The 14,305-nt window shown below is 36.2% G+C and overlaps 1 non-coding gene across 1 annotated transcript; it reads left to right on the forward strand.

Annotated features, from left to right (window-relative positions):
• The first annotated feature begins 715 nt into the window (after positions 1–715).
• Positions 716–822, forward strand: LOC122118001. Its single transcript, XR_006149281.1, has one exon. It is a non-coding gene; the product is annotated as a U6 spliceosomal RNA (small nuclear RNA).
• Positions 823–14,305: the final 13,483 nt, after the last annotated feature.

Below are 14,305 nucleotides of genomic sequence, written 5' to 3' on the forward strand. Positions count from 1 at the left end.
GGGACTTGAACTCAGGGCCTGAGCTTCTTTTGCTCAAGGCTAGCACTCTACCACTTGAGCCATAGCTCCACTTCTGACTTTTTCTGTTTATGTGGTACTAAAGAAGCAAACCCAGGGCTTCCTGCATGGTAGGCAGGCACTCTACCACTGAGCCACATTCCCAGCCCAAAAACTACATTTTTTAAGAGCTACTAAAAACCATGACTAAATTTAACAAGAAAATAATGTGCAAAATCTTTGATGATAGTGCTCTGTAATGAATAAATAAAAAATGCCTAAATACAGAAATGAAACATTTTCATGAATGAAAGACTGAATGTAATAAATAGTATGAAATCTCTTCAATTTATGATCTCAAAGAAACTAACACATGGTTAAAGAGGGCTTTTTTTTTCCTTTGGAAACACTAGTCAGAAAAGCTGAGGGACAGATTTCCAAAGAATTCTCGGTCTCTGATAGAAAACTTTAAAAACTAAAAGCCCCATTTCAAGGGCGATATCTGATTTTTGGTTTTTCTCATGTCTAGTCTCATCATCTTCATGGATAACAATTCTGCTCTGTGAGGATTTTTCTAGAACATTCCAGTGCTTCAGAAAACATCCAACATTGGACCTGAAGATCAAATAAGTTACCCATTCACAGGACAAATATAACAAACTTTGATGAGGGAGAGATCTGACTGTTAATAGTGGAACACTTAATAATTTAAAACACAGTGCTCGCTTCGGCAGCACATGTACTAATATTGGAACGATACAGAGAAGATTAGCATGGCCCCTGCGCAAGGATGACACGCAAATTTGTGAAGCGTTCCATATTTTTCGTGATCTTGTATTTAAAGAATCCCACAGACTCCACTCTCAAATTACTCAAGCTGATTCAAAACTTTGGCAAAGTAGCAGGGTATAAAATTAATCCTCAAAAATCAATGGCTTTTCTGTATGCCAACAATGAGAAAAGTGTGGCTGAAATTAGGCAAGCAACTCCATTTGTAATAGCCCCACAAAAAATAAAATACCTTGGAATTAAGCAAAGAAGTGAAGGACCTCTATGATGAAAACTTTAAAAACCTGAAAAAGGAAATCAAAACAGAACTTAGAAAGTGGCAAAAACTCCCATGCTCCTAGATTGGAAATACTTCCCAAGGCTATCTACAAATTCAATGTGATACCTATCAATATTCCATCCTCATTCTTCAAGGAAATAGAAGAGGCAATCAAAAATTCATATGGAACAATAAAAGACCCTGAATAGCTAAAACGATCCTCAAGAGAAGAACAGTGCTAGAGGAATATCAATACCAAATTTCAAACTCTACTACAAAGCCATAGTAATCAAAACAGCTTGGTACTGGCAGAAGAACAGACCTCAGGACCAACGGAATAGAATTGAAAACTCAGAAATGAACCTACAGACCTATAGCCATCTAATCTTCAATAAGGGAGCTAAAAAAATAGAATGGAAGAAAGACAGCCTCTTCAGTAAATGGTGCTGGCAAAATTGGTTAACTACTTGCAGAAAACTGCAACAGAATCAACTCCAAATGGATCAAAGACCTCGGAGTCAAAGCAGACACTCTGAAAACATTACAGGATGGAATAGGAGAAACAACTGCCCAATAAATAAGTGGACTAAAGAGAAACTTCTCTGAAGAGGAAAGAAGGATGGCCAATAGACACATGAAGAAATGCTCAACCTCTCTAGCCATAAAAGAAATGCAAATCAAAACAACATTGAGATACTACCTCACCCCAGTTGGAATGGCTATAATCAAGAACTCTAATAATAACAGATGCTGGAGGGGATGTGGACAGAAGGGAACCTTACTGCATTGTTGGTGGGAGTGTAAACTTGTTCAACCACTTTGGAAAACAGTATGGAGGTTTCTCAAAAGACTCCACATAGAGCTCCCCTATGACCCAGCAATCCCACTTTTGGGCATTTAACCAAATGATCACAAACAAGGCTACACTAAAGATACTAGTATGACTATATTTATTGCAGCATTATTTACCATAGCTAAGATATGGAACCAACCCAGATGCCCTTCAGTAGATGAATGGATCAAGAAAATGTGGTATATATACACAATGGAATTCTATGCCTCCATCAGAAAGAATGACATATTGCCCCATTTGTTAGAAAATGGAAAGATTTGGAAAAAATTATAATAAGTGAAGTAAGACAGGCCCAAAGAAACTTAGGTCCCATGGTTATTATATAACTAGTATATGTCTGAGTCAAGCAGAAAAGGTCAGATAAGTTGATGTTAGGGAAATGAACCCTAAGATATGTATTCAAATGTTTTTTTCTTTCAGGTGATTGTTTATAACACATTTATAAGATTATTTCTTTGTTGCTTTGTATGTCCCTCCCCCATGGTATAATCCCTGCTTTCATTGTATTTTAGGTTGATATAATTTGTGGAGGGGAAGGGAAAAAACAAATCGTTTAAATAGGGATACAGCTGGATCCATTGCAACAATGAGTTGTACAAGTTGTTATGTGGAAAAACGAACTTTACAACTTTGGTGGGGGGAGAAGGAGGATTGGGTTGGGGGGCAGGGAGAGGATGGGAAGGAATGGGAAGGGGAAACAAAGGAGGAGGATACAATGCTTGATAAGAAATGTACTCATTATCTTGCCCATGTAATTGTAACCCCTCTGTACAGTATTTTCACAATAAAAAAATAATTTAAAACACAAAAATAATCTTTTCACAAGACAAATCCTAACCTCAAGGAAATAAAGTACTTAAGTCTAGATTTCCTTATTATAAAAAATGTTGAATATGTATTACTTAATGTTTTATGAAGCCCTTCACAGTTATACAAAGAGGAACATACCAGAGTTAAATAAGATCTGTGGAAGACTCTCACATTATCAATCATTCAGAAAATCTGCAGAATCAATTTTTAAAGAACAAAAAAGAAGTATCCCAAGGAAACAGTCTAAAATATTTCAAAAAACTCTTTGAAACTTGGGAACATGCTCTGGAGTTTAATACTAATGAAATGATCATCCTAGAATATCAATTTAAATCAATTTAATTTGAATAGTGGTTAAAAAAACATTAGGCCACAGGAATTTTCCACAGGCCCTCCCAAATTTATTACTCATGGCAGTACATAGGAATGGCCTAAAAAATGGCCTAATTGACTGTGGGTTATATTTTCTATTTGTTTCTTCTTCTTCCTCCTCCTCTTCTTCCTCCTCCTCTTCCCTCCCTCCCTTCCTGTCTTCCTTCTTCCCTTCCTTCTTTCCTTTCCCTCTCTCCCTTCCTTCCTTCCTTCTTCCCTTCCTCCCATCCTTTCCTCTTCCTCTTACTCCTCCTCTTCCTCTTCTTCCTCCTCCTCTTCCCTCCCTCCCTTCCTGTCTTCCTTCTTCCCTTCCTCCTTTCCTTTCCCTCTCTCCCTTCCTTCCTTCCTTCTTCCCTTCCTCCCATCCTTTCCTCTTCCTCTTACTCCTCCTCTTCCTCTTCTTCCCCTCCTCCTCCTCCTCCTCCTCCTTCTCTTCTTCTTTTTCTTCTTCTTCTTCTTCTTCTTCTTCTTCTTCTTCTTCTTCTTCTTCTTCTTCTTCTTCTTCTTCTTCTTCTTCTTCTTCTTCTTCTTCTTCTTCTTCTTCTTCCCATTTTTACTTTCTTTGGTTTGGAACTTTTAAGGAAATATCTAAATAGCTTTTGTTAAAGTTATGGAGTATGTAAACTTTCTTAAGTATATTTGCAGGCTTCTACCTTTTATACCTTTGAGCCTTTGCTCATTTTAGTTTCTTAAAAGTAAAATGTCTTGGAACATATTTAACATATATCAAGTCCTACTCAACCTTCAAGGCACAATTTAAATGTCATTTCCTCCCTGAAGAATTTCACAGTAATAAAATGAACTGTTCCTCCATCCTCTGATTACCATAGGGAGAAAGAAACTAATACTAAATTAACCTCTATCACATGCCAAGTGCTTTACAAAACTTTTTTTTCATTTTAATCTTCTTGACAGTCCCATAAAGTATTATTATCTCCAAGAGGTTATTCAACAGAATAGTATCATACGTTTGGATTTAAATAACATCTATCTGATTTCAAAGTCCACGATTATATACAATTTCATGTTGGCTCTATTATACCCTTTATCACAGACTGTTTTAGAGTTTCTATGCTGATCTACTCGAGTAGGTTATAAGATCTTTGAAGGCAAAATCCCTATCTATGTTTGAATCTTCCTGTCTTAACAGTATCCAAAAAATATCACATAGCACTCTCATAGTGCCAGAAATAATGTGAAGAAACTAGTACAGTGTTCATTTCTCTGGTGTAATTTGCTCTGTGTAACCTCCAAAGAGAATAAATACTGGGTATTCAGCCATACAGAGTACCTGGGACCAAACAAGGAGAAAATTGGACAAAATATGCATAAGAATGATTCCAACAATTAGACAAAAGTCAGTGTAACAGTGATTTGTATGAGAAGAGAAATAAAGAAAGCCAGCCCCATTGTATAAGGTTGCAGAGCTTCTGCAGGGCAAATGACATAGCTAGCAAGATCAATAAAAAGCCCACGGACTGGGAGAAGATCTTTACTAGCCATACAACGGACAAGGGTCTCATATCTAAAATATACTTGGAACTCAAAAAATTAAACCACCCAACAACAAATCCTCAAAGAAACAACTGCCCAATAAGTAAGTGGGCGAAAGACTTAAAGAGAAGCTTCTCTGAAGAAGAAAGAAGGATGGCCAATAGACACATGAAGAAATGTTCAACATCCCTAGCCATAAAAGAAATGCAAATCAAAACAACATTGAGATATCACCTCACTCCAGTTAGAACAGCAAAAATCAAGAACTCTAACAACAACAGATGCTGGAGGGGATGTGGACAGAAAGGAACCTTACTTCATTGTTGGTGGGAATGTAAACTTGTTCAACCACTTTGGAAAGCAGTATGGAGGTTCCTCAAAAGACTCCACATAGAGCTCCCCAACGACCCAGCAATCCCACTTTTGAGCATTTACCCAAATGATCACAAACAAGGCCACACTAAAGCTACCAGCACAACTATGTTTATTGCAGCATTATTTACCATAGCTAAGACATGGAACCAACCCAGATGCCCCTCAGTAGATGAATGGATCAAGAAGATGTGGTATATATACACAATGGAATTCTATGCCTCCATCAGAAAGAATGACATTGCCCCATTTGTTAGGAAATGGAAAGGCTTGGAAAAAATTATATTAAGTGAAGTAAGCCAGGCCCAAAGAAACATAGGTCCCATGGTTTCCCTTATTTGCAATATCTAGTATAGGTATGAGTCAAGCGGAAAAAGTCAGATAATGTGATGTTAGGAAAACAAAACCTCAAATATGTATTTTAATGTTTTTGTTTCTTTCATGCATGTGTTTCTAATGCATTTATAAGATTATTTCTTTGTTGCTTTGTGTGTCCCTCCCCCACAGTGTAACCCCTGCTTTCACTATATTTGATGTCAGTATAACATGTGGAGGAGACGGGGACAAACAAGTCGTTTAAGGATTCAGGTGGACCTGTTGCAACAATGAGAATTACAAAATGTCATGTCAAAACCAGCTTTACAATGTCGGTGGGGGGGGGGGGGGGGAGGGGGGGGTATGATTGGGTGGGAGGGAGGGGGGAGGCTGGGAAGGGAGGTGAAGGGTAAACAAAGGAGGAGGATGCAATGCTTGGTAAGAAATGTATGCATTATCCTGCCCATGTAATTGTAACCCCTCTGTACAGTATGTTCTCAAATAAAATAAAAAAAAAAAAAAAAAAAGAAAGCCAGCCCCTAAAAATTACCCCTGGAAGCACTTTCTGGGGTGCAATACATGGAGTGGTAACCCACCCAGCCTACAGAGGTTATGCTGTAGTAGGGTGATAGCGCTTAGAGTCCAAAGGGTGAAAAGGAATGGAATCTTCAATACACAATAATAAATAGAAGGGAGCTGTGCAGAGAAGGGCTCGCACAATCTGTGTGGGGCTCCCTTGAGACTAAATGTACATTCATAATCTGTTCAAGACCAAAAAAAGGCCCCTGAACAGTAATCGTTTCCTGACCACATGTAAGACTGTAGGACTCCTTGACCAACTAAAGTATAAAGACCTCATTCAGTATCCACAACATTGCACATTGACTCCAGAAGGGCCACCTCTTAGCAATAAAGCTGAACTAACTCCAGGACAATGATTCCAAAATTTTTAGAATGTACCAGAACAACCTGGAGAGTTTATAAAACACAGACTGCTAAGCATCAACTGCAGAGTTTTGACTGAATACTTTTGGAGCAAAGGTGGAAATTTACTTTTAACAAGTTCCAGATAACACTGGCACTATTGGTTAATCCAGATATCGTTCTCTGAGAAAGAGTCTCCACCCTAAAAGGAAGGGAGGGGGGAAAAACCTGTAGGTATATTTCAATCCAATTTAAAAAGATTGCATTGATCCACAACTCAAAAAAACTTGCTAGAATTAAGTAGCGCTCTAATACAAGACAGTAAAATTCTACATGGTACCCAATATATTCATATTAACATTAATATTAATAAATTAGGCAGAAGATCAATGAATTAGAATTACAGCAAGGAAAAATATTCAAAGCAAGGCACAGCAAGCAAAACCACAAATGAGACTAGCAAAAGCTTCTGATCTGTGAAACAACATGCATTGGATTGGTGTATTTGCAATTCCAGTACCATGGGGAGGGGGAGGGGGAGGAGGCACAACAGGGTCGGAAACACTAATGGCCCAAAGTTTACTATATCTTATGAAAATTAGCAAAAAATGGAAAATAAAAAAGAAACAGAAGCAGTAGGACAAATGTTTTTAAAACTATATAAAGCACATAATAATCAAAATGGTAAAAAAAAAAAAATAGAACCACTTATAAGGAGAAAAATTCAAAATCAGTAAGAGAGTAAGACAGAGAATTGCCTAGTGAATACACAAAGTGAATGCCACTGACTTCTCCTTAGAAATATTGCAAGCCAAAAATACAATAAAATGACAACTTCAAAGCACTAAAAGAAAAATATATAAAACATTGCCAACCTGGAATTCTGTATCGAACAAACATATCCATCAAAAATAAAATATTCTTTTAGAAAACGAATGCCCAAGGGAATTCACTGTAAGCCCATCTTCAGTACAAAAAATATGAAAAATTATTCTTCAGGGCACCAGATGAAAGCCCAGAACTAGGAATGCAGAAATCATAATATAGAATACAGAAATGGTAAACTCAAGGCATTTAATACTAACAGTTTTACTACTATAATTTATTTTACTTGGTATTATTTTAGTTTAGTTTTACTATTACTATTTGATTCAAATTAAATAATACTTTTATCTTCATTCAGTTCCTTTAAATGCAACTCCCATCTCCTCCCCAAAGCCTCTGGGAAACATTGTTCTGTTTTTAAGAGTTTTACTACTCTAATTACATGATATAAGTGGAATCATACAGTACTTGTCTTCCAGTGACTGTCTCACACCACTTAGCATAATGTCCTAAGCTACTACATACAACTACATGTTGTAGTATGTGTCCGAATTTCTTTTTTAAGGCTGAAGAGATTTCCATTATATTTATATGCCACATTTTGCATATCCATTCATGTGCTGACAGACATTTAGCTGGTTCTACCTTTCAGTTTTTTGTGAATGATGATGCTATAAATACAGGTGCACAAAATCTCTTCCATTTGTCTGAAATCTTCAGATAACTAGAAAATGTTAGAGAAGACCATAAGTTAAATGGGAAGACTTACAAACATGAGCTACCATGTTACCAAAGAATCCTGGAAAATCAGGGGAAGAGTACATGGCAGTCACAATCATCTTGGATGGGCTTATATAAGACTTAAAGATCAGAGGACCCTTCCTTATTTTAATGCACAGAAAAACAGCAAGTATTCATTTTATGTTTCTAATTATAAAACCAGATACTACAAACTTACTCACGCTGGTAGTGATTTATAAGCTACTGTTAATAGGGTGTACTTTTAAGATGAAAGATGCCAGTAACCACCTTAATATTAAAATAAAGATAAAACTTGGCTATGTAACCAGTGAATGTGTTCAACTATTAACTTATCCTGCAGGCAATGCCTTTGTTGGCGTAACATTTCAAAAGCTTTCTCATTTCAAGATCATTCTTGTCTACCCAGTGATGATGCACATTAAAATTAAATATGCCTGAAAACATAGTTAGCCAAGAAAGCAAGGATGTTGTTTCATGAAAAAAAGCAGTGTTTAGTGTGTTCTTTCAAATCCCTTACACAGTACCCTGCTTTTCCTTTCCAAAAGCAACATAGAAATTAACAATAATACAAGGAAGGAAATTCTGATGCTAAATGAAGGCAACTCTGAAAAACCAAAGTCTACCCCAGGATTCGTTTTCAGAATAATGTTAATAGTGAGGATATACATAAGGCTGTGATTTTCACATAAATATACAGAATAGCTAATTTTAATTCAGGATTTTGCAAGGTTTTATTTATATTTCATGTTTGTAACATAAAAAAGTGATGCATTTATTATTTTAATTGAAATGTTTTTTGGAAGAATGTAAGAAACACAGCATATAGTGAACTTTTAAATAAATGGTCAAGAAAACTGTATATCAGGGAGGGGGGAGGCTGGGAAGGGATGTGAAGGGTAAACAAAGGAGGAGGCTGCAATGCTTGGTAAGAAATGTACGCATTATCCTGCCCATGTAACTGTAACTCCTCTGTACAGTATGTTCTCAAATAAAATTAAATTAAATTTAAAAAAAAAAAAAAGAAAACTGTATATCAGCTTCCATAGCACCTAACAGGTTACAGGTTCTTACCTGGTAACCAAAAAAACATGAGATGCTGCCTGGTGCAGCAACTCACACCTGTAATCCTAGCCACCTGGGAGGCAAAGATTGGGAGGATCAGGCTGGAAATGTGGCTTAATGGTAGAATGCTTGCTTGGCATGCATGAAGCCCTGAGTTTGATTCCTCAGTACCACATAAACAGAAAAGGCCAGAATTGGCCCTGTGGTTCAAATGGTAGAGTGATAGCTTTGAGCACAGAGAGGCTCAGGGACAGAGCCAGACCCTGAGTTCAAGCCCCAAGACCAGCAAAAAAAAAAAAAAAAAATGTTCATGAGGACCCAATTTCAACAGTCACAGTAGTGCATGCCTTCTCCCCCAGTCCAAGATGGCTCAGGCAAAAGTCAAGAAAAATAATGAAAGCAAAAAAGGACTGGAAAATGGCTCAAGTGGTAGAGCCCCTCCCTAGAAAGCAGGAAACCCTGAGTTTAAACCTTAATACCATGCCCACCCCCACCAAAAAAAAAAAAAAGATAATCAGCAAAAGAAGAAATGAAGGAAGAACTGTTGAACTTGGTTATTTTGATGTTACTGTTCGTTTCCTCTTCTTAAAGCTACAGTATGTTTACCTAGGTTTTGGTGGTAATCAAAAAGTAAAAATAGAAATAATGTTCATAGAAAGGACATTATTTCCCCTTCTAAATTCCTATGGAAAGTCCTTTTAACTTCACAAAAGATTTGTAGGAGTTCTCAGAAATAATAAAGCTCCTTGCAAAAGCAAATAGATGTGTTTTGAAATAACATATACAAATAATTTCTGTTTCTCAATTAATGGTCAAAGAAATCTCTGATTGTTAGCCAGATGATAGTTGTAAACAGTAGAAAACACAACACCAAAATGAGTCAGACTGAACTCAGAAATTAACTACTCTTACTCGTTACCTGATCAATTTATTATTCCATACTCACAGGTAGCAACGACATTCTGAACATTTCACTACTTCAGTCCATTCCTTAAAAAATAAATCTAAAGATCCGAGAATTTTTCATAGAACTCTTTTTTCTTTTCCAGTCCTGGGCCTTGAACTCTAGACCTGAGCACCATTAGTAAGCTCTTTTTGCTCAAGTCTAGCACTCTACCACTTGAGATACAGCACCACTTCTGGCTTTTTCTGTGATTAATTGGAGATAAGAGTCTCCAGGACGTTTCCTGCTCAGGATGGCTTTAAACTGTGATCTTCAGATTCAGCCTCCTGAGTGGCTAGGATTATAGACCCTGGCTTGTCTTCATAGAACTCTTATGGAACCTATATCTATGTCCAAAGGTTGAAGGCATGGCTCAAGAGTAGAGTGACTGCCGAGCAAGTGCAAGTCCCTGAGTTCAAACCCCAAAAGCTAACATCAAAAAAAAAAAAGTTTTACTGGGTCAAAATCTAGAGCCTTCCAGTCACAGTCCAACCTTTCTTCCATAGAGTTGTCCATTACATATTAGCTATTAAGACTTCTTGTCAATTATAACTCCCTTTATTCTTCTGCTTGGTATAAAAACAAATATAAAAATGCCCTTATTGTCTTAGCCATTTACTTCTGGACGTACTTGAAATTTGTCCCTCTAAAAGCATGATAATCAGAACAGAATAATCTGACTCAGAATTAAGTAGTGCTAGCATCCACCCTATTCCAGATACTTCACTGAAGTAGCCTAAGATCATAATGCATTTTTGAAAGAAACATGAGAAACTTACTCTAACTTCAGTTAACTTAAAGATGTTTAAGTCTTTTCTCCACCTCCTCCATCTAAGCCAGTACTTACCAATTCTGAAATGCATAGCATTCTATATTATATTATAAGCTTGACCTTGGTTCAGAAAACTATATATTGACATACAGTAGATCTAAACTTGATCTTTTGCCTCTTACCCTGTACAAAAATCGACTCAAAATGGTAAAAGATCTAATGCAAGACTTGAAACTTTGAAACTACTACAGGAAAACATAGGGGAGATACTTTAAGATATAGGCCCACTGTTCTCCTCCTGTAGCATGTTATCTAGAGTTAATAACACTGAAATAGTTTCTATTAACCTCCACCTTTCCATGCATTCTTTTAGAAAGACAAAAGTGTTAAAATCTTAACTTATCAATAGTCTATAAAGAGTAGCTTGATATGCAGTTATACAATATCTTCTACTTTTCTCTCTGAAACCCACTTATATTATGAACTACTGACACTTTTTATTGTTCAAAAACATTTCCAAATCCTTATTACACATAAAGATGTGACTATGTGATAAACAAACTCAAATCACCACTGTTTAGTTCTTAGTAAACAGTCGTACCTAGTAATTGTGTAGAACGGATTTTTTTTCTGCTACAAGAGTCATCCTCCTAGCAAGTAAATAAATAAATAAATAATATTGAGACTAAAAACATGAAATACTATGCTCCCTAATATTCCCATTAGCCACTAGACTTATAAAGTTTTGCTTTTGCTTCTGATTTTTTTAATCTGACCATGCCATTAGAAACCTTGGCAAAGTTGATTAAGTTAGAAACCTTGGCAAAGTTGATTAAGTAGTGTTAAAAATCAAATCTACATCTGGTTATTACGTATTTGAAAAAAAAGAATAATTTTGTGATTTCCCTAGAGATTTAGGATCAGGTTCAAACTCTTTAAGACCCTTTTTAGGTGGGGCATATAACTGCCTAAACTGGGATAAATCCAGGACTGAACATGTAAATGCAAGCAAAGCAGACAATCTCAAAGAAAAACATCATATGCTCAAGGCTATGGTGCTGGCATAATACAGGAAATTCCAAATGAAAGTTCTTTCTATGGCTGTGATGGGATGCTTAACAATGTACAGCCTCTCCCACACTGTTGAAAAAGCCAATCTGCTTTTCCTTTTTAGGTTTTCATTTCTACAAAAACACAAGGTAAAACTCATTAACTTATGCAATACTTTTAAAATATCCTTTTTCAGAAACTGTATCTGGAATTTCTACTGCATGTCGTAGACAGTATAGTATGTCCATCACTGACATCACAAGATAGGAGAATCACAGACTCCACTGAAGCCTATCAGCCCACCTAAGGTTTTCATCTTTCAAAGGTTCAGGGAACCTAAGTGATCTACTTGAAATAAAGCAGCCGATTAATGGAAAGATCAGGAAATGTGCACACATAATTTTGTGCCCTTTGTAAAATAAGACACCAGGTGCCACTGGACATACTCAAAACTCTTTCCATATAGGAATCATAGTTTTCCTGACTGCTGAGTTTTACATTTTAAATGTCTGCTAATTCAGAAGTCTACTAGTTTTCATTTAACAAAACTAGAATATCACTCTACAAACTCATAAGAACAGAAAAAAAATGAGTGTTGAACTTATTACATACTATAAAGTACATTTTACAAACCACATTATAATAGGCTAAGTGTATAGTAATCAAATGTCATCACGTATAATTAAAGATAAATTCAACGTGTCAAAACAGAAGATCAAAGCATTTTGAATACTGCAGGGCCATCATTTTCCGTGGCCTGTTCTTGACCATGCCTTTAATTCACACAATTTGGTGAATCACAGCCTCTTCTACTAGAAACAAGTGCCAAAGAACTCTATTTAAAAAAAAAAAAAAGTTGACAAGCATATCAAAGATTCTCTACTCACATCTGTGGTGGTGGGGGGGGACATTTTCTAACACACTATAAAAACACACAAGATGTTTTTCATTCTCTGAATCAGATTACAATCTTATATTTTAAGAAGAGGTCTTCATACTGTGGCAAAAAAAAAAAAAAAGTAAATCATTTCAATTACCTGGTATATCCCATTTGTTAGTGGCTGTTTTCTTTGTTTTGTTTCTAATACCTACTATGGAAATGAAACACTACCTGAACGAGTCAATAAAAAAGAACCAAGGATACTATCGCCCTGTATGATACAGAACAACCTCCCACTTCAGTTATTTTATTCCGCTAAACTTTGGCTGAACCACACTGGCTGTTACTTCACAGAGGAAGTCACTGCCAAATTATCCACAGGCACAGACACACAGACAAACCACAATATGGAGAATGTCAGCCTTACTCCTAAGAATCTTTTCACTCAAGTATGTGCTGAGTAATGAGGAGTTATTCAGTAAGTTCAGATAAAAGTAGAGTTAGAATAGGCCTTCAGAGATAAGTAATCAAGTGAGATAAGAACTTCCCCCAACAGGAAAGTCAGTTGAAAAAAAAACTGTACATTAAATTTTGTTCATTGAAACCAGAGAAAGTGATTTAAGAGTTTCTGAATTAAAAATCCTAAGTAACCCTAAATAGTGAATTCAAGCTTACTATGTGGACCTTTAATCAGAGCCTCTAAAATGCCGCATTGTATCTTTTCAGATGTTGACTTCAGTGTGAAAAGCTTGTATTCATCTCTAAAATACTGGGCAAGTCAGCTCTACAACCATGCTGATTTGATAATAAAAGTATAATAAAAGATCTTTTCAAGACAACCAAAGACAAATGCATTTCAAAAAGTTAAAGATCTTTCATAATAATTTTACTGCCCACTACAATACCATGACAGATGGAAATGCTATTTTGGAAACTGTGTACAGGAAAGAGGTCAAACAGTAATGCAAAGGGTTTCTTCAAAGAAATGGTGAAAAGAATAATAGAATTCACAGTGCTCTGTATATGCTCCACAGAGTATACTTTGGACTATGCATTTCTTTTCAAGATTTAACTAAAAAAACATAATGCCATTTTTGACATCTTTAATTATTGAGTTAATTGATCTGCTTTTCTCTGCATGTTTTAAATCATCCTCTGGATCTACAGAATAGATAAGAACTTTTGACATAAACGCATTTAATTTTTATATTATAATCCAATATGTGTTTGGAATAAAAGTTAATAATACACAATCATCCCTATTTACAGATACTGTATAATCTGGTTTAGAAAACTCAGCATAGGCATAATATGACATGTAGTTGCACATCTGTGCACAGATATGCAATATGAAAAACTAAAATAAGACAAAGAAAAAAATCAAGGTCCAGAAAAGTTATGCAGATCCAAAAGGGGCATTATACAAAATCAAAAGACCACACTCATAATACTGCCAGTGCCATCAAGAAAGACAAAGAAAAACTAAGAAACTGTTTTATGAAAGGAAACTAAAGAAATATAATGAAATTTCATTCCCAATACTGAGATTAGGAGAAACAAAAAGCCATAAAGGTCATATTGAAACATTAAGTAACAGTTAAGATGGATTATACAGCCAGGCACTGGTGGCTCATGCCTGTAATCCTAGCTACTCAGGAGCTGAGATCTGAGGATCGTGGTTCAAAGACAGCCTAGGCAGGAAAGTCCATGAGACTCTTATCTCCATTTAACCACCAGAAAACCAGAAGGGGTGCTGTGGCTCATGTGGTAGAGCGCTAGCCTTTAGCTGAAGAGCTCAGGGACAGCGCCTAGGCCCAGAGTTCAAG

This window comes from Dipodomys spectabilis, unplaced genomic scaffold (assembly GCF_019054845.1).
Source record: "Dipodomys spectabilis isolate Male_0828 unplaced genomic scaffold, ASM1905484v1 ptg000146l, whole genome shotgun sequence".
In the NCBI taxonomy this organism is placed as follows: Eukaryota; Metazoa; Chordata; class Mammalia; order Rodentia; family Heteromyidae; genus Dipodomys; species Dipodomys spectabilis.